The following is a 19,048-nucleotide window of genomic DNA, read 5'->3' as shown; positions in this document are numbered from 1 at the left end:
CACGTTCATCATTTAATGAACCATGTCATAATATGAATTAGAGCTGGAAGAAAGTTTAGAAATTCAAATCTTTATTTGCTAGAGCACATGTAAGTTTACATCATGACCATTTAGGTGGAATAGTGGATAAAGTGCTAGATTTGGAATCAGGAAGATTTATCTTTGTGAGTTTGAATTTGGCCTCAAATACTGACTAGCTATGTGACCCTGGACAAATCACTTAATCCTGTTTACCTCAGTTTCTCATGTGAGAAATGAACTGGAGAAGGAAACAGCAAACCACTCTAATATTTTTCTCAAGAGAACCCCAAATAGGGTCACAGAAAGTTTGACACAATTGAAATGACTAAACAACAACAAAGTACATATTATATATAAGATCAAAAACTATTCCCCATTAAAGAAGTGATCAAATGGCATAAACACATATTTCTGAGAATTACCAACTATTAAGTCACATGAAAGAATGCTCCAAATCACTAATAATAAGAGAAATATAAATAAAAATGATCCTAAGGTTTCATTTCACATGTAGCAGTTTGGCAAATATGACAAAAGATGGAAATGGTCAATGTCAGAAGGTTGTGGAAGATAGATACACTAGTACATTAATAGAACTCTGAAACAGTACAACTATTTTGGGAAACAATTTGAAATTATACAAATATAGTGACTGAAATATTCATTTCCTTTGTCTCAAACATTCCACTATTAGGCTTATATCCTTTATATCTCCACATTCACCAAAATATTTATAGTAGCATTTTTTTTGTGGTAATAAAGAATTGGAAATAAAATAGATGCCCATCAGTTGGGGAAAATGGCTAACCAAATTGTGGTGCATATATTAATGTAATAGAATATTATTGTGCTATTAGAAACGATGACTATGATGAATACAGAGAAATATGGGAAGATTTTCAGGATCTGATACAGAATGAAATAAGCAAAGCCAAGAAAATAACATTCATAGTGACTTAAAACAATGTATATGGAAAGAACAACGAGCACAAAGCAACAGAATATGAATGTTTCAAAATCAGAAAGAAACATGAGGAAATATATCCTCCTACTCATTTTCAGAGGAAGGAGATCCACAGGTATGAAACATTGTCTATAATTTCAGATTTTTGGATGTTAGATGATTTTGTTAATTAGTATTTTGGGATGTGTTCATTGGTTTTGCTCATTCAGATTTTTGGATGTTTGAATTAGTTTTGTTACAAAGTTAGGTAGTGCAATAGGTGCTGGACTGGTGTTAGAATAAGTTCAAATACTGCTTCAGACCCTTATTAGCTATAGGACCCTGGGAAAAATCGCATATTCTTTTCTGACCTCAGTTTCCTTATCTGTAAAATTGGGGTAATAATAGCAACTACCTCAAAGGGTAATAGTGAGATTCAGATTAGATAATATATGTAGAGTTTTGCAATCTTAAGTACCATGTAAGTCCTAGCTATTATAACTAATTGCTTTTCTCTTCCTCTTTTTCTTGTTTTCTGTAAAAAGATTATTTATGGAAGGGGAAATTTATATGTTAAAGTTATATGTAAGGGGAACAAATGTTCCCCTTACTGATTAAAATCAATTCACAAGTATTTATGAAGATTACTTAAGCATTGAGAGAGGAAAAAGATAAAGAAATAGGAAAATTTAGGTGATGTAAAAAGAAAAAATCAATACAATTTTTAAAAAAGCTAATTCTTTAATTTTACAAATGGAGAAACTGAGTTCCAAAGAAGTTAAATATCCAATGTCACAGTAACTGATGATCAGATAAATCAGTTTATGAAAGTATTGTTTTATTTGGCAGAGCTAATTAAGAAGTGGAGGCCAAAGTTAGAAATGGAACATGTTAGCATGGCTCTGTGACGTGCTAATGTTCTTCAGAGAGGAAACTTGGTCCCTGGGGTTTGGGAGAGTTAGTTGTTCATTTTTCTCCAGAAAATATCCTTATCTCAATCTCTCCATATCTCTCACTACCCAGGAGTCTAAACTTTGGGGAAAAGAATAATAAAGAAGCTACTGAATGATCCTGGAGATGAGAATAGGAATAAAGCTCTATGTAATTATAAGTAAGGAAAAAAAGTAAAACAAAATTTGCTTGCATTTTTTTCTTTCTCATGTTTTTCCTTTTTGATCTGATTTTTCTTGTGCAGCATGATATTTGTGGAAATATGTATAAAGGGATTTCATATGTTTAACATATACTGGATCACTTGCTGACTGGGGGAGGAGGTAAAGGAAAGGGAGGGAAAAATTAGAACACAAGGTTTTGTAGGGGGGGATGTTGAAAATTTTCTATGTATATATTTTCAAAATAAAAAGCTTTAATGAAAACAAAATAAAACAAAAACATAGGCAATCACAGTCCCATATATGTCACCTTTGAATCATTTCCACCTCTTCCCTCCCTGAGAGATATGTTTATTTACCAAGGAAAATTAACATTTCCCACCTGCATTTCTGTACTGAGCAAATCCTCAAGTTTTACTCCAAATCCAGACTTCAATTATTTAGTTAGTGGCTTTCCAATCACTGAGCAGACAGAATATTAGGATAAGAAACTTTATCAAAAAAGTTTAAGAGTTAGAAATCCCTATTAGGAAATTCAAAATCTTTCTTCTCTAAAGATCCTGGAGTCTTGAATTGTGATGATTTCTAAGGCACAAGGCAAAACTAATCAGAAAGATCCGATGAATCAACTTCCTTTCTACTTAGATTAACATTTTAACATGACAATTAAAAAAATGAAAGTCTCATATATAGCGTATAGAGAAGCTAGATTCAAATCCTGCCTTCTGGCACAGAAATAATTTATTTTACTCCAAGCAACATTCTTACTCTCTAATTTATGGATGGTTTGCAAATGTGCATCAGTAGAGGGATTTTCCACTTAGAGGGCTTCTCATACTGATTAAAATCAATTCACAAGTATTTATGAAACTTACTTAAGCATCAAGGAAAAATGAAGAAGTAGGAAAAGAACCTGGGGGAGTACATTTCTAGTTTGTGTCATAGCCTGGTAATATAGGAAAAATAAGCAGTTCCTGCCCTCAAGGAACTTACGTTCTTCTGGGGGAAATAATTGATTTTTTAAAAATACAACATATAACAGAATAATAAAAAGTGATTATTCTCTGTATGTGTGTGAGTGTGATAGTACTTAGAGCATTAATTTTAATGAAAGCACAAGTCTGGATTCTCCAATTAAGTAAGACAAGCAGGATTTTTTCCAATATTTTTACCAAAAGTTGAAAAAGTAATACAGCTAACCACCACATAATTGGTTTAATGTTTTATTTCAAGGAATTAGAGCAAGAAATTTCTTGAGCTGGAAATTTCAGAAAAAAACAAAATATACGAGATGAAATCCCACTGTATATGATAGATAAGTCTGAATATAGAGACCAACCAGTCATAGAATAATTTCCTATCCAACATAATTTTTAAAATTCTACTAATAACTTTCTAGTACACAGAAAAGTCATATCCATGATAAACATAGAATAAATGTTTGCTTGGCACATTTAGATTTAATGGACTGCTGAAAAGTATTTTGTAGGGGGCATTAATTCTCTGAGAGTCATTATGGCGTCCTACTGATGATCTTCAAAGGGCTCTTACCTCAGTGGACTCATGAAAGATACCTCAGATGAGATGGTTAACAAAGTGAAACTACTGCCCAAAAAAGTCTAAAAAACTAGATATTCCCCTTTTCTATAGTGCCTGAAGTTAGTAGGGGAGGTGGGAGAGGAAGAGAAGAATCTTAGGAAGAAAGAACTCTCCATCAACTTCCTCAAGTCAAAGAACTGAATTTTCTTGCTATCCCCAGTTTGTGAACACCTCAATATTTAACAAAGTTTACTGTGTTGTTAACAGCTTATATCCCCCATAATATAAGCTGAAATTTGTACTAAGCTGAGTTTGTTTCCCCTTAAATGAATTTTTGAGTAAAGGAATTATATACATAGCAGGTAGTTAAGGCCCATGAATAGTGGTCTCTCTATACACCATGCTGAATTATCATTGTCATTTATGGTGGTATATACAGCAGTAGTAGCATGGCATAGGGTATATAAAGATAGTCCTGAACCAGTAAAATCAGGATTCAATTCAATTCAAATCATACCCCTCTCACATACTGGCCTTATGGCCCTAGTCAGTGCTCTAGGTCTAGGCAATTCTCTGTTAAATTGTAGAGGATTAGCCTTTATTGACATAAGGCATTTCTATAGTCAAAAGTTCCTCATATCACTAAAATAATTGCTTTAATCTCTCTCTCTCTCTCTCTCTCTCTCTGTATATATATATATATATATATATATATACACACACATATAGATAGATAAATGAACACATTATAAAAATATGTATATATATATATACATATGTATGTGTAACATGTCTTACATGTCTATCTATATATCTCATTATATAATATGCATTATATACACAAGCAGCTAGGTGACACAATGCTTAGAGTGCCAAGTTTGGAATCAGGAAGCCTCATCTTCTTGAGTTAAAACCTGACTTCAAACACTTATTAACTGTGTGATTCTGGGCAAGTCACTTGACCAGTTGCCTTAGTTCTTCCTCTGTAAAATGATCTGGAGAAAGAAATGGCAAACTACTTCAGTATCTCTGCCAAGAAAATCTCAAAGGGAGTCATGAAGAGTCAGACATGACTGAAATGACTGAACAACAACAACAAATTATATACACACACTTATACCAAGTCTAAAATAAATCAACTAACAAACTTTCAGCACCAAAGTTTGAGAAATTGGACACTGGGACAGTCAAAGAGTTATTTTTGGCTAGCCAAGATAAGTCCCTTGAGTTGAGGTTTAAGCTGAGGAATCTGTTTTCCAGATTTTACATAGAATAGATACTCCAGGGCCTGAGAAAAGCAGTTCACCATGACCATGAACTTCTAAAGTACTTCTAATGAGATAATGAAAGGCATTGTGGTCCAAAGGAAAAAAGTAGTTCTTTACAGCTGGGGTCCTACTTCCAGGTTGATAAATTTAAGGATCTTGGATATGTTTCCACTTTAGTTTCCATACATATACAGTGTAATTGATTTTGAGTTCTCTGGAAGAAAAATTATTTATAACTAAATTTTACTTGTGGAATAAATCCTACCTATTCTACACTACTCCCTTCTGTTGCTACTAAGATGGTCTGTCAGCCTACTTGAAGACCTCCATTTCCTTAATACCTGTTACCATCCTTCTGTTTTCCATGCTCAAACCTTTATCTCCCTAAGCCTACTCTACTCATCATTACCTTCCTTCATTCAACCATATGGAATCCCCATTCCATTATTAACAAACTCCCTACAATCTGAGACTCTTTGTTCATAGTTAAAGATTTAGAGCTGAAAAAACTTAAAAATCTGATCCAATCTACTTATTTTAGAAGAAAACTGTGGGTCATAGGAGTCAAGTGACTTGCCCAAAGTCATACAGGTAGTGTCATAAAACTGGGATTTGGCCATTGGTCCTCGAAATTATTGCTCCTTTTAATATAGTTGATGACTTTTAAAAAACTTCTTTCACTGTAGTGCACAGTTAGAAGAGATCTCAGATGCTATTTCTGAGGACAATTGAAAGTCTTCCACATGTAAGCCAATTATTTCCTTGAAGATAGCTACACAGTTATGCCAATTCTGTTCAGTGAAGATTTTTTAAAGCATCTATACTATTCCAGACACTGTCCTAGGTGCTGGGGATACTAGGACAAAGACGAAACATTTTTTGCTCTGATTTTCCTTATTCTTCAGTTCCATCAAATGATTTTTCTATAATATAACTTCCAGTTCTTTTACTCTGCTGGCCTCTTTTACCTGCCCTTGCTGTCTTATTGATATTTTAAGAGTATGGTGCATAAAACTGAATAGAACATGGCAGATGTGATTTAGCTAGGGCAGAGTATAGTGGAATTGTCCCCTCCTGTCTTCTGGACACTATTTCTCTCAATAAAGTCTAGATAGCATTAGAATCTCACATAAATTAGCTATGCCTTCCTCATACTGTCCTTGTGAAACTGATTTTTTTTTCAATGCATATCCATTTTCGCTTATCCCAATTATATTTAATTTAATTAGATATGGTTCTCTCTCCCCCCCCCACTCCCCAATTAAGATTCCCTGGGATTAAAAAAAAAAAAAAAAAAAAAGATTTCTTGGGACTTGGGTTCTATCATTCAACATGTTGATTATTTTTTCCAGCTTCCTATCACCTGAAAGTTTTATAAGCAAGTACTTTATTTGCCTTCATCTAAGTCATTGATTAAAATGACTTGGATATGATAAGGATAGATCACTAGGACACCAGATAAAGTAATTTCCTTTAAATTGACAAACCCATAAATGACTATTCTCTCCTTAAGTCTTCCACATCATCTTCTACATATTCAACTGAATACTGAGAATATAAAGAACATTCAATGTGAGCTACATGAGTCCCCTTTTTACATTTCAAAATCCTTCTCTTTCCCAATATAAATTATTCTGTATGTGTCTTTCCTCCTTCCCTGCCATTTCCCCCAAAAGACAGCCCTAACAATCATTCATCAATCTGTCCCTTCCTGTTCATAAATTCATTTAAGTTTCCTCCATCCTGAAAAAAAAAAAAACTAACACTTTACTAAAAAGATATGTAATAAGGATAATGACTTTGTTATCTTATTTCTCTTCCCCCTTTATCAGCCCAACTCTTTGAGAAAACTGTCTATATTCATTCCCTCTTCTTCTAGTCCTCATTCTTTTTTTCAGCTTTTTGCAATCTATTTTCTCAATTCAATACTAAGCTAAAAATGTTTTTTCTAGAGTTACTACTCATCTTTTCAGTACCAAATCTGATACCTTCTTATTGATTCTCATCCTTCTTACCTTCCCTGCAATATTTGATACTGTTAGTCATCTTCTCTTTCTGGATTTCCTCTGGATTTTTAATGTTCCCCTTTACTAGCTTTCTTCCTTGGTGAACTCATTAACTCCCAGGGATTTTAAGTATTATCTCTATGTAAAAAATCTTCAGAGTTATACAAAGGATCCTAACCTGTCTTGCATTTCTAACTTTTACTGGTTATCACAAATTGAATATCTTATAGACAACTCTAACTCAATAGATTCAAAATTGAACTCCTTGCTTTCCCCAAGTTTGTTTCCCTTCTGAACTTCCTTATTCTGTCACTCCATTCAATCACTTAAATTCACAACTTTGGTGTTATCCTTGACTCCTCATTCTTCCTCATCCCATAATAGCAATAAGTTGCCAAATCTTGTCATTTTTCCAAATCTCTCTCATCCATCCTTTTCTGTTTATCCACGTAACTACCATCCTAATACATGGACTCTTCACTTCTCACCCAGACTACTGTAATAATACTTGGTCTCCCTGACTCACATTTCTACCTTCTGTAATCAAAATTCTCTGTACAGTTGCCAAAGTGTTTTTCCTGAAGTGCAATCTGATTTTTATTTCTCCTACACAATAAACTTGGAAGGCTCCCTTTTTGTTTCTATGATCAAGAAACTACTCTGTTTAATATTTTAAAGCCCTTCACATCATCTTTTTAATTTTATTAAGTATTATATAAGCATATAGGGCACTGTTATAATACTGTCAAATTGATGTTGTGGCTGCCTCTCACATAAAAGACTCCATTTCCAGTCTCTGTACTTTAACTCTGACTGTCCCCCATGCCTGAAATGCATTCATACCTCACCTTTGCCTTTTAATATCCTTTGTTTTATTCAAAACTCTACTCAAGGGGCATGTTTTATGCCAAAGCTTCTTAAATTGTGGGTTGCAATCCCACATGGGATTGTGTAACTGAATGTTGGACTTGTGAAAAGTTTGGCAACAGTAAAAAATATCAAATATTCCTCCAAGATTTAATTCTTTATGTAAAAATAAACAAGCACATCCATCTCATTAGTATGCAAATTTGTTTTTGCCTTTAATAAATGGTAACATTTTATGTATACCAAAGAATTGTTTTAAAATAAATTTCTCTATTGTCAGCATAACTATTTTATATACCTATATGTTGCATAAAAATTTCTCAGGCAAAAAGGGGTCATGACTGGGAAAAGTTTAAGAAACTCTGTTCTATGCCAATCCTCTCTTATTTCTCCCTCTCTTAACTTCCTCTCCTTGCCCCACATTTATCTTGTATTTTTGTTACATATACATTTCATTTTTCTTTATTTTTCAGTGTGTATTCATAGATGCTTGACCTCATTTGCTAGATCTACAATCCATATTTCTTTCTGTTATTATGTTTTTCCTGCTGATTTATCTGCTCAAAGTCTGAGTCTTCTTCCCGACATCTTTGGTACTTCCAGTCTTTTAAAATTTTCCTTATTTACATCCTGACTTTGTCTCCTCTGATTGCAGTTTCTTTGGGGTCTGGACTCAAACATGTTAGATTCTTCTCACACTGGACAATTCACAATTCACCTAAGTCTCTGATCCAAACAAATTTGGGGTGATCTGGTCTCTATCCTACTCCTTCTTCAGAGTATTTCTCTTGGCACTGGAAGTTGAGACTTTGCATCACTGTTATTGGATAAATTTACTGTTGAGGATGGAGCAAACTTCCATAACCTGGAGCTGGGCTCTGCATGGCTCTAGAAAGGAGAGGTGATCAAGGTTCAGGTATGGATTTTGATGTAAGCCTATGTGGTATATCCTTGGGTCTGCTAGTTTTGTCTTGCTGCTGGTAGTGTGGGAGAAGGAAGAAGGGTGGTGAATGAGCTCAGGATCAGTGAGTATCTGTTTTCAGATTTGGGAAGTGAAATTTACTTTTTTTTTTTTTTCTGAGGCAATTGGGGTTAAGTGACTTGCCTAGGGTCATACAGCTTGGAAGTGTTGTGTTAAATGTTTGAGATCACATTTGAACTCCGGTCCTCCTGCTTCAGGACTGGTACTTTATCTACTATACCATCTAGCCCAAATTTACCTCCTTTTAGATTCTTGGTATCCTGGATGATGGAGAGAGTTTTATCTTTGGTGCATAATTTTTGGTTTAAGAAGTCATAGAGATTGAAAAAAATGTCTAGTTTGCCATCTTATTGCTCTTGGCAATAAGTTGCTTATAGCTTTGATTACAATAGCTAACTGTTATGTAGCCCTTTAAGATTTGCAAAGTGCTTTACAAATGTCATCTCATATAATCTTCACAATAACTGTAGGAGTTAGGTACTATTATAATCCTCATTTTATAAATGGAGAAACTGAGGCATAGAGAGATTAAGTAACTTTCCTATTGCTATATAGCTAATTTGTGAGGCAAAATTTGAATGCAGTTCTTCTTGACTCCAAATCCAGCAGCATTCTATACATTGCATCACCTAGCTGCCTTATTTATATTTGTGTACATGTTTTTTCTTAAAAATGTAAACTCTTCCACAATAGTCTATGACTATAGTAATCTAGTATTTAATAAACCTAAAGAGCCCCAGCTTCTGGGATAAAAACTCACAATTTGACAAAATTTGTTGGGAAAACTGGAAATTAGTATGGCAGAAACTAGGCATTGACCCAAACTTAACACCCTATACTAAGATAAGGTTGAAATGGATTCATGATTTAGACATAAAGAGTGATTCTATAAGCAAATTAAAAGAACAAAGGATAGTTACCTCTTAGATCTGTGGAGAAGGAAGGAATTTGTGGCCAAAGAAAAACTAGACTATATTTTAGAATGCAAAATGGATAATTTTGATAATATTAAATTTAAAAGTTTTGTACAAACAAAACCAGTGCAGACAAGATTAGAAGCAATGCAATAAACTGGAGAAATTTTTTACATCCGAAGGTTCTGATAAAGGCCTTATTTCTAAAATATGTAGAGAATTGATTCAAATTTTTAAGAACACAAGCCATTCTTCAATTGATAAATGCTCAAAGGATATGAACAGACAATTTTCAGATGAAAAAATTAATACCATTTGTAGTCATGAAAAAATGCTCTAAATTACTATTGATCAGATAAATGCAAATTAAGACAGCTCTTAGGTACCATTACACACCTCTCAGATTGACTAAGATGACAGAAAGATAATGACAAATGTTGGAGGGGATGTGGAAGAACTGGGACAGTAATACATTGTTGGTGGAGCTGTGAACTGACTCAACCATTCTGGGGAACAATATGGAACTATGCCCAATGGGTAATAAAACTGTGTCCTTTGACCCAACAGTGTCTCTACTGGGTCTGTATGCCAAAGAGATCATAAAAAAGGGAAAGGGACCCACCTGTGCAAAAATGTTTGTGGCAGTCCTTTTTGTAGTGGCAAGAAACGGGAAACTGAGTGAACACCCATCAGTTGGGGAATGGCTGAACAAGTTATGGTATGTGAATTGTTGGGGCACAGTTCTCTTTTAAAGTCCTGACCCAGTTTCCTTAATTGTTCTATTCAGTTACTCTCTGCCTCAGGTTATAACCATTCCCTCTTAATGTTAGGAAAAAGGTCTTATTATCTTAGACCTTAGGCTATAATCATTCCCTCTTAATGTTTGATGGGATAAAGGTCTTTATCCATTTTAGACATCATTAGAATATCAGGAGCCTCTCCAGTACCTCCCATTATGTCATCCTAGATGCCTCCCCCCATTAGGTCATCCCCATCCAAGTATCTCCCCCATTATGTCATTGTTCTGTTACCCTATAAAAGAATCCTGTATCCAATATTCAGGGCTGGATTCTTTGAGAGGATAGTCTCATTCAGCCCTGGGACCAAACTTAGTACTCTGGATACCTTAGAATCAGCCAGAGTCAGGATAAGCAAAAGTCTTTATTCTTGGTCTTTTTGGGGTCGCCATCGGGGATTAGATATAGGAATCTCCACACCTCCTTTCTCTCTCTCCACCACCAAAGAATGATCCCACTTGTCCTACTCCACTCTCTGATCCCTCTCACACTTCTCTGTCTACACCCACAGATCCAACCAGTGCAGGTCATCCTCCAAGCATATGTTAATAGAGTATTGTCCAATTGGTAATTAGCTTTAAGTGCTCAGTTATCTAAGTGCATCTGCTCAATTCCAGCCGTTTACACCAAACCATGGATCCATTTGGTCCCAGTAAATCTCTCCATTTAATAAATTCTGTATTGAATACTCTCTAATCTTTATCTTGCTCAGTTTCTCAGGCATTACAGAATGTTATAGAATATTATTGTTTGATAAGAAACAATCAGCAGAATGACTTCAGAGAGACCTGGACAGACTTAGTGAAGTGAGTAGAACCCAGAGAACATTGTATACAGCAATAACATTATGTGATGATCAATTCTGATAGACTTGGTTCTTTTCAACAGATTCAGGTCTGTTTCAATGGTCTTGTAATGGAAAGAACCATCTGTGCCCAATGAGAGGACTGTGGAAACTGAGTGTGGATTACAACATTGTATTTTCACTTTTTGTTGTTGCTGTTGTCTGCTTGCATTTTGTTTTCTTTCTCATTTTTTTCTTTTTAATCTGATTTTTCTTGTGCAGCACAATAATTGTAGAAATATGTATAAAAGAACTCACATGTTTAACATGTATTGGATTATTGCCATCTAGGAGCTGGGGTAGGAGAAGGGAAAGACAAAGAATTTGGAATACAAGGTTTTGTGAGGGTGAATGTTGAAAACTATCTATGCATGTGTTTCAAAAATAAAAAGCTTTATTTAAAAAAATGCAAGTTCTTCAAAGAAAAGAATTATTTCATTTTTGTTTTTGTTTTTTTCACCAGCACTTAGTATAATGCCTGGCATATAATAGAAATTTAAGAAATGCTTGTTCCTTACTATTTGTTATATTAGGCTAGTTGTTTAACCACTCTAACTTTTAGTGTAATCAACCTCTATTGTCACGCCCATCTATGAATTCTCTATGAAACAAAAGGCCAAGTTCAATAAAGAATATGTAAATCCGATCCTTTTTATTTTATTTATTTATTCAATCATTTATTTGTTTATATATGTATGTGTGCATGTATGTATGTATGTATGTATGTTTGTGAAGAGGGAGGAGTCCAGAATCTGGGATTTCTTTGTGTAGGGAACTCCCTGTATATACCCTCCACCAACATTTGTAATTTAAAGTTTTAGAGTGTTACCTGGAATAATGAGAGATTGGATGGCTTGTCTTGAGAAGAGGAGGAGGTCAGAGGAGACCCCAACCCAAGTCTTCTGGATTCCAGCCTTGTTGCTGTTAGTGTGGAAGAAGGAAGGAGGGGGCTGAGTGAGCTCAGGGTTAGTGTCTGTTTGGGAGTTTGTGGTAAGGGGAAGGTGGGGAGAGGGGGAGAATAACCTGCTTTGGATTCTGGGTGTTCTAGACAATGGAGAGAGATTGATTCTAAGGTTAAGTTCATTATCCCTTGATGTCTCTTCAATTCCCTCATTTTACAAATAAAAAAAAAAACAAAGGGAGATTTACTTTCTCAAAGTCACATGGATGGTGAGCAATAGAACCACTTTCTGAAGTCACACCATCTAATGCCATTTTGAGGACCTTTCTACCTGGCTGTATGCTGTGAAAAACCAAAGGATGATGACTTTCTCTCTTCAACTAGTGAGACAACACTTACCCAGCAGGAAAAGAGTAAGAGCTCTGGGATAGAGGAGTAAAACACATCTGGGGAATACATCATCCATTTCAAGGCATTGTTTCCCTATGTAATTGATTCTCTGCTCCTTGAGGAATCAGCCAGGAAGGAGGCTTAACACCTGCTTAGTCTTGCAGAATGGTCTCAGAGGAAATATCTTCTAGGAGGACCTACTGCAGCTTGAAGGAATCAATGAGCTTGCAAGCGTATTTCCATCTCTTAGTAAAGAAATAGAAAGTCATTTATTACTTAAAAGAACCACAAGCAATTCATACCTCCCACATATCCACTGATTCTCTCCGGAATTAGAGATTTTTACTTTTTACTTTCTGGGTTCTGGTCCATACACCAAAGATATAGTAAAGACCTGGAGCTCTGCTTTTTCTTCATTGTGTTGGCAATCAACTGATTACATCATCTTTAGTTCTGGCACTGACAGGGCTTTTGCTGTGTTCTTGATCAAAACCAGGCCCTCAACACCTGTTTTGTTTCTTCCTGTGCTGCAGAGAGAAGCCTGGGAAGTTAACCAAAGAAAAACAAAACAAAGGAACAGAAGAAGAAAAACAGAGAAAAGAAAATCAAATCAAAACAAAGCAAAGTCAGGAGAGAGGGAAAGGAGTATGTTCCTTCTCGACAATTCCATGTGACAAATCAACTAACTGTGAAAGGGAAAGTGAAGTAGGCGTTGTCAGAGATGGAGAACCAGAATTATTAGAGTAAAACAAACACAGGAAGATAAAATGAACACTAAGGGAGAGAAGACAAAGGCAGAGAAAGCTCCTGAGACACAATCAAAGAAACAGAGAAGGAGAGAGTTGGTAGCTAAGAAACAAGGGCCAGGAAACAGGAATTAAGATTTTTTTTTTCCCTACAGTCTAGAATAAAGCTAATTAGTGCATTGGCAGAAAGGGGGCTAACTTTTCATTCCTCCAATGAAAACAAAATACATATTAGTTCAGAATGGAAGAGATTTAAGATAAGCCAAATGGGAAAGGCATAACTATATTTGATATCCTATTTCAGAGGAAGAATTGAGGCAGGACCTTACTTGCTGTGCATTTTAGCCTTTTACAGTGATCCATCCTTCTTTTGTACTTAAAAATGAAGACTTAATAGACAACCTGTAACAGAGCTGTCAAATTTGTGGTCAGCACTCTCCAGTACAGCTGAAACACATTAAAATGTAATTGGGAGGGGCAGCTAGGTGGCGCAGTGGATAGAGCACCAGCCCTGAATTCAGGAAGACCCGAGTTCAAATTTGGTCTCAGACACTTAACACTTCCTACCTGTGTGACCCTGGGCAAGTCACTTAACCCCAGCCTCAAAAAAAAAAAATGTAATTGGGAATTTTTTTTTTGGGGGGGGGGAATTAATAAAAATGTCATACAACATCGATAATGTCAATGTGTGATTTTTTTGTCAGTTAATAAGCATTTATTAAGCACCCATTATGTAGCTTAGCACAGACATTGTGCTAAGTGCTAGAAGTACAAAGAAAGGCAAAAACTTGGTCTCAAGGAGTTCATAAACTAATGGGATAGACAATATGCAACCACTAAAAAAAAAAACAACTGCACAGGATAAATAGAATATAATCAACAAAGAAAAGACACCAATGTGTTTTGTTTTTTTTGGGAGCGGGGGCTTTTTTTTCCAGTCAAGGGAATGGACAGCATGTTGGTGCTGGGGGCCTTGAGTCAGGAAAAATTAATCTTCTTGAATTCAAATCTAGTCTCAGATACTTCCTTACTGTGTGATCCTGAGCAAATCACTTAATCTTGTTGCCTCAGTTTCCCCATCTGTAAAATGAATTGGAGAAAGAAATGACAAGACATTTTAGTATTTTTGTTAAGAAAAACCTCAAACAGGGTCATGAACAGTTGTTCACAACAATTGAAAATGATTGAACAGCAACAATAAACAAGAGAAGTCAATATAAAGCAGTAAAAATCCATTTCTATTTGCATTTGGCACCACTGGTCTGCACTAAAACAGCATGTATACTTGGATTGCTCGGGAGAATTCCAGCTTTTTTTAATGATTCCTCTCAATACAAAACACCTCTAAAAGAAGCTAGACAGGTACTTAATTTCATGTGTTTCTGCTGCAAGTTATCATTGTAACTGGAGGATTGACAAGATTTAGGAGAGAACTGTTTCTCTTCTTCCTCAAGTCCTCAAGTCCAAGGGAGAAAAAGCTTAGGAAAAATACAACTAAAAGCGGGTGAATATATTTCCAGCTTACTCCACAGAAGGATTATCCAAACAGATTGCATTCACTTAGTTTCTCATCTTCCACACAGCCCTAGTTACAGGAGGCCATCAGTCAGTTTCCTGTTTCATTCCAGCAGGTCATGAGGGTGCATATCTAGCTTCATGGAACAAAAGTCCACACCCTATAATCTAGCAAATAAAAGGAGGTATTCAACAATTGATCATTCCTGTTACTCTAAGGAAAGGAAATTTACCTGGATGGAGGACTATGTTTAGGGCATATTATTTTTGCTGTTAGACTTGGGAGAGGTATTGGTTGCTTTTGTTGAATTCTCTTTTGTTGTGATTTTTATCATTATTATTATTATTATTACAAGAGATGACTCACTGGTCTGGGGAGGTTGGAAGGATGTATTTGGAAATAGAAGTGATAAAACAAAACAAAAACAAACAAACAAACAAAAAAACAGAGTTCAATACATTTTAAAAGAAGAATAAAAGATAAGCAAAGACTGACCAGCTATTGGGTAATTCAATAATCACATACAATACCAGGAGCTAGCCCCTAGTTTTTTGTCATAAAACAATAGAAACTTTAAAAATATAGTGACAATTTGGTTGAAGAGAGGAAAGAGGAAGCAAATTGAGCATAGAAGAACATTGTAGAATCAGCCCTTGTAATCCAAGGATTTCCCCCCTCCCCATTTTTTTGGCAATGACAAAGCTTTGTCCTTAGAAGACAGAATGGAAATGAAATCTGTAGTATTCTGAGACTTACTCTCTTACTCAATCTAGACTCAATCCAGTCTGGGATTCTAGCCTTACTCACTACCGTTAAGGAGACTTTGTAATGTCTTACATCTGTGAAGTCACATTCACCTCTAGAGCCTGAGATATTTTACAAAAGCCTAATTCTTTGCATTTACAGGATATTTTCCTTCAAATGAGCTTTTAGTTCTTAAACTATATAAGCTGCAACTCCATTGGCAAACATTTTTCAAATAAAACCTTCATTTCAGAAACAAATATTTACTTGGGAGCCTCTGGTTTGGCAATTACTATGGGAAACCTTTTGTATTGTTAGTATAACAGATTATTTTTTTCTCTCAAAGATTTTCCATTTGTTACTTCAGTGGGAAAGTGCTACCTGGAAAAAATATCTCTACCCTGGGATTTGTGCATCTATTCAGAAAAATCATTAGTCAACAAAAATTAGTTCAACTCATCAGGCATTTTTAAAACTCCTTTAGTTATAAGTTCTGGGTTTGTAAAAGAGAAAAAAAGTAGACCCTGCCCTCAAGGAGTTTGTATTCCAATAGGACATTAAAGAAGAAACAAATAAATTAATCCAAAGTAATAACTTGGAGTAAGAGGAAATGAGGTATTAGCAAATGGGGGAATAAGGGACATAGTTGTAAAATATATATATATATATATATTTGATTCATTTCCATCCATTGCCTTTTTCAAAATGTTCATTAGTCAACAATCATTTATTAAGTTCCTAATATGTGTTACGTACTAAGCACTGAGTTGTTACATACTAACATACTGAGTTAAGTTACATACTAAGCACTGAGCATGCAAAGAAAAGCAAAAAACCATTCTCTGGTCTCCTAGTCTAATGGGAGACAAAATTTAAACAACTATGTATAAATAAGGTGTACAAGATAAATTGGAAATAATCATCAAAGGGGAGGCACTACTGATAAGCAGGAATCAGGAAAGGCTTCATATTGACAGTGGGATTTTTAGCTGCGACTTGAAGGAAGCCAGAAAGTGAAGATGAGAGAATTCCAGGCATGGAAAGACAGTCAGTGAAAATGCCCAGAATTGAGAGGGAATGTTTTATGCTGGTAACAGCAAGGACATCCATGTCACTTGATCAGAGAGAATATATAAGGAAAAAGTAAAGTGTAAGAAGGCTGGAAAGGTAAGAAAGGGACAAGGTATGGAGGGCTTTGAATGCTAGATAATTTTATATTTGATCCTAGTGGATAGGAAACCAGTGGAGTTTATGACTTAGGAGAGGGAATGACCTGGTAAAACCTGCACTTTAGGAAGATCACTTTGACAGTTGCAGAATGGCTGTGGGTCCTGGAGATGGGGATGGAGGAGGGGAGACTTGAGGCAAAAAGACCAACCAGGAATCATTGCAGTAGTCTAGGCAGGAGGTGATGAGAGATGTTAGGAAGGCAGAATTGACAGGCTTTGGCAATAAATTGAATATGTATGTGTACATGTACACACACACATACACATATTAGCTCTTAATTTGCATATAAAACAATCATTCATAATTTATAGAAGGATACTTTGAAATTCATGTCACTATGGACTCAATACTGTCCTAGATCTGATAGATAGCCTGAAAAGAGGCAAAGGAAAGGTTTTGCCCAGAGGGAGTTTATAATGTACTTGGGGAGACATTATTTTAATTTGACATATGGAAAAAATAGCTCATAGATCATGAATAATTCAGCACTAGATTGGGTGGTCCAGAAGATAACTGCCATAGGAATTCAGAGAAAAGATCTCTGTACAAAGTATTTCTCTCAGACCTTCAGATTTCTCTGTAATAGGAAGGAGTTGGATTAGATTGGGGGTTCTTAACCTTTTTGTATCATGGACTTCTTTGTAACCTAGTGAACCCTAGATTCTTTCTCAGAACATTGTTTTTAAATGTATAAAATAAGACACATAGAATTACAAAGAAAATGAATTATAGTGAAATAAATTTATGCTTTTTTCCCCCCATCCAAGTTCACGAACCCCTTGAAATCTATCAATGGTCTACAGTTGGTGGACCCTAGGTTAAGAATCCTTAGGGTTTTTTGTTTGTTTGTTTGTTTGTTTGTTTTTTCCTGAGGCAATTGGGGTTAAGTGATTTGCCCACAGTCACACAACTAGGAAATGTTAAGTGTCTGAGATCAAATTTGAACTCAGGTCCTCCAAGTCTGGTGCTCTATCCATTGTACCACCTAGCTGCCCCCAGAATTCCTCATTTCTCTAAGGCACCGTTCAGCTCTGACTAAATGTGGGCTGAAATAATTAGATATAACTCAGTGGAGGAAGTGAGACCTAAGATGTTACTTGAAAAAAGGATGAGATTTTGATTGGCAGTGAAAAATAGAGAACATGTAAATAACAAAGGCAGGGAGAAGGAAATGATAGACTCAACTAGAGAAATTTCATAAGGTGATCACACAAATAAATCACTGACATGGGATGACAACCTTTTGTGGCCATTCCTCCAACCCCTAAACTGCACAGCTTCTACGAGTGGAGCCAAACAGCAGTTAGGAACAGGAAGGAAGGAGGAAACATGCTGCCAGATAAATATTGCTGAGCTGCCCCAAAAGTACCCTCTTGAGAGGATGTCTTATTGTTTGAGACATCAAAAACAGATGCCATTTAGTGAATTTTCAACATCCTAAGTTGAAGTCAAATTTTCTGAGAGAATCTAATTATAATTACTGCATCTACATTGTGATTAAATATAATTAACAAGGACAAATCATTAAAAGTCAGAAGACCATCAGGAAAAAGAATATCATGGCAATTGTGCCAGCAGAATGTTTCTTCGCTGGCAGACTCTTTGAATATTAAGTAGCTATCCACTGTGTGTTTAGTCCAGTTCTGGATATTTAGCTACTAACATATATATAAATATAAAATTTATATTCATATTTATAATTTTGTATGATTTATTGATAATTTTATTGATAATATTTGTTTCATTTTTATTTATAATATGCAAACATATATATAAACATAAATAGATAAGTATATGTTGTTATATATTTTATGTATTTTATATAAGTATATGTATATCTCTTATCTTTCTGTATGCATATACATATATACATACATATGTGGAAGCAACTTGCCATTTATTTCAGGCCATGTTTTACCTTCAACTGTAGTGCTACCCTGTAGTTGAAGTCCCCCTTGAAGGTAAACACATTTGAGAAACAATATCTTCCCATTTGGCCTACATAATATGTATACCTCAAAGTACTGGGGAAGAGCAAAGTCTGGGTTTGTTCCTCCTTGTCATGACTTAGTTTATTGTTACTCAAGTAGAATTCGTTTTTCCCCTTTTCTTTTTTTAAAAAATAATTTAAATATTTAAATATTTTATAATATATATAAATATATATAAATAATATATTATTATATTATATTGTTATAATATATATTAATAATAATAAATATTTAAAA

Source organism: Sminthopsis crassicaudata, chromosome 2 (genome assembly GCF_048593235.1).
Source record: "Sminthopsis crassicaudata isolate SCR6 chromosome 2, ASM4859323v1, whole genome shotgun sequence".
NCBI classification, from domain to species: Eukaryota; Metazoa; Chordata; class Mammalia; order Dasyuromorphia; family Dasyuridae; genus Sminthopsis; species Sminthopsis crassicaudata.
The sequence above is the reverse complement of the archived record's forward strand: the minus strand, read 5'-3'. Positions refer to the sequence as shown.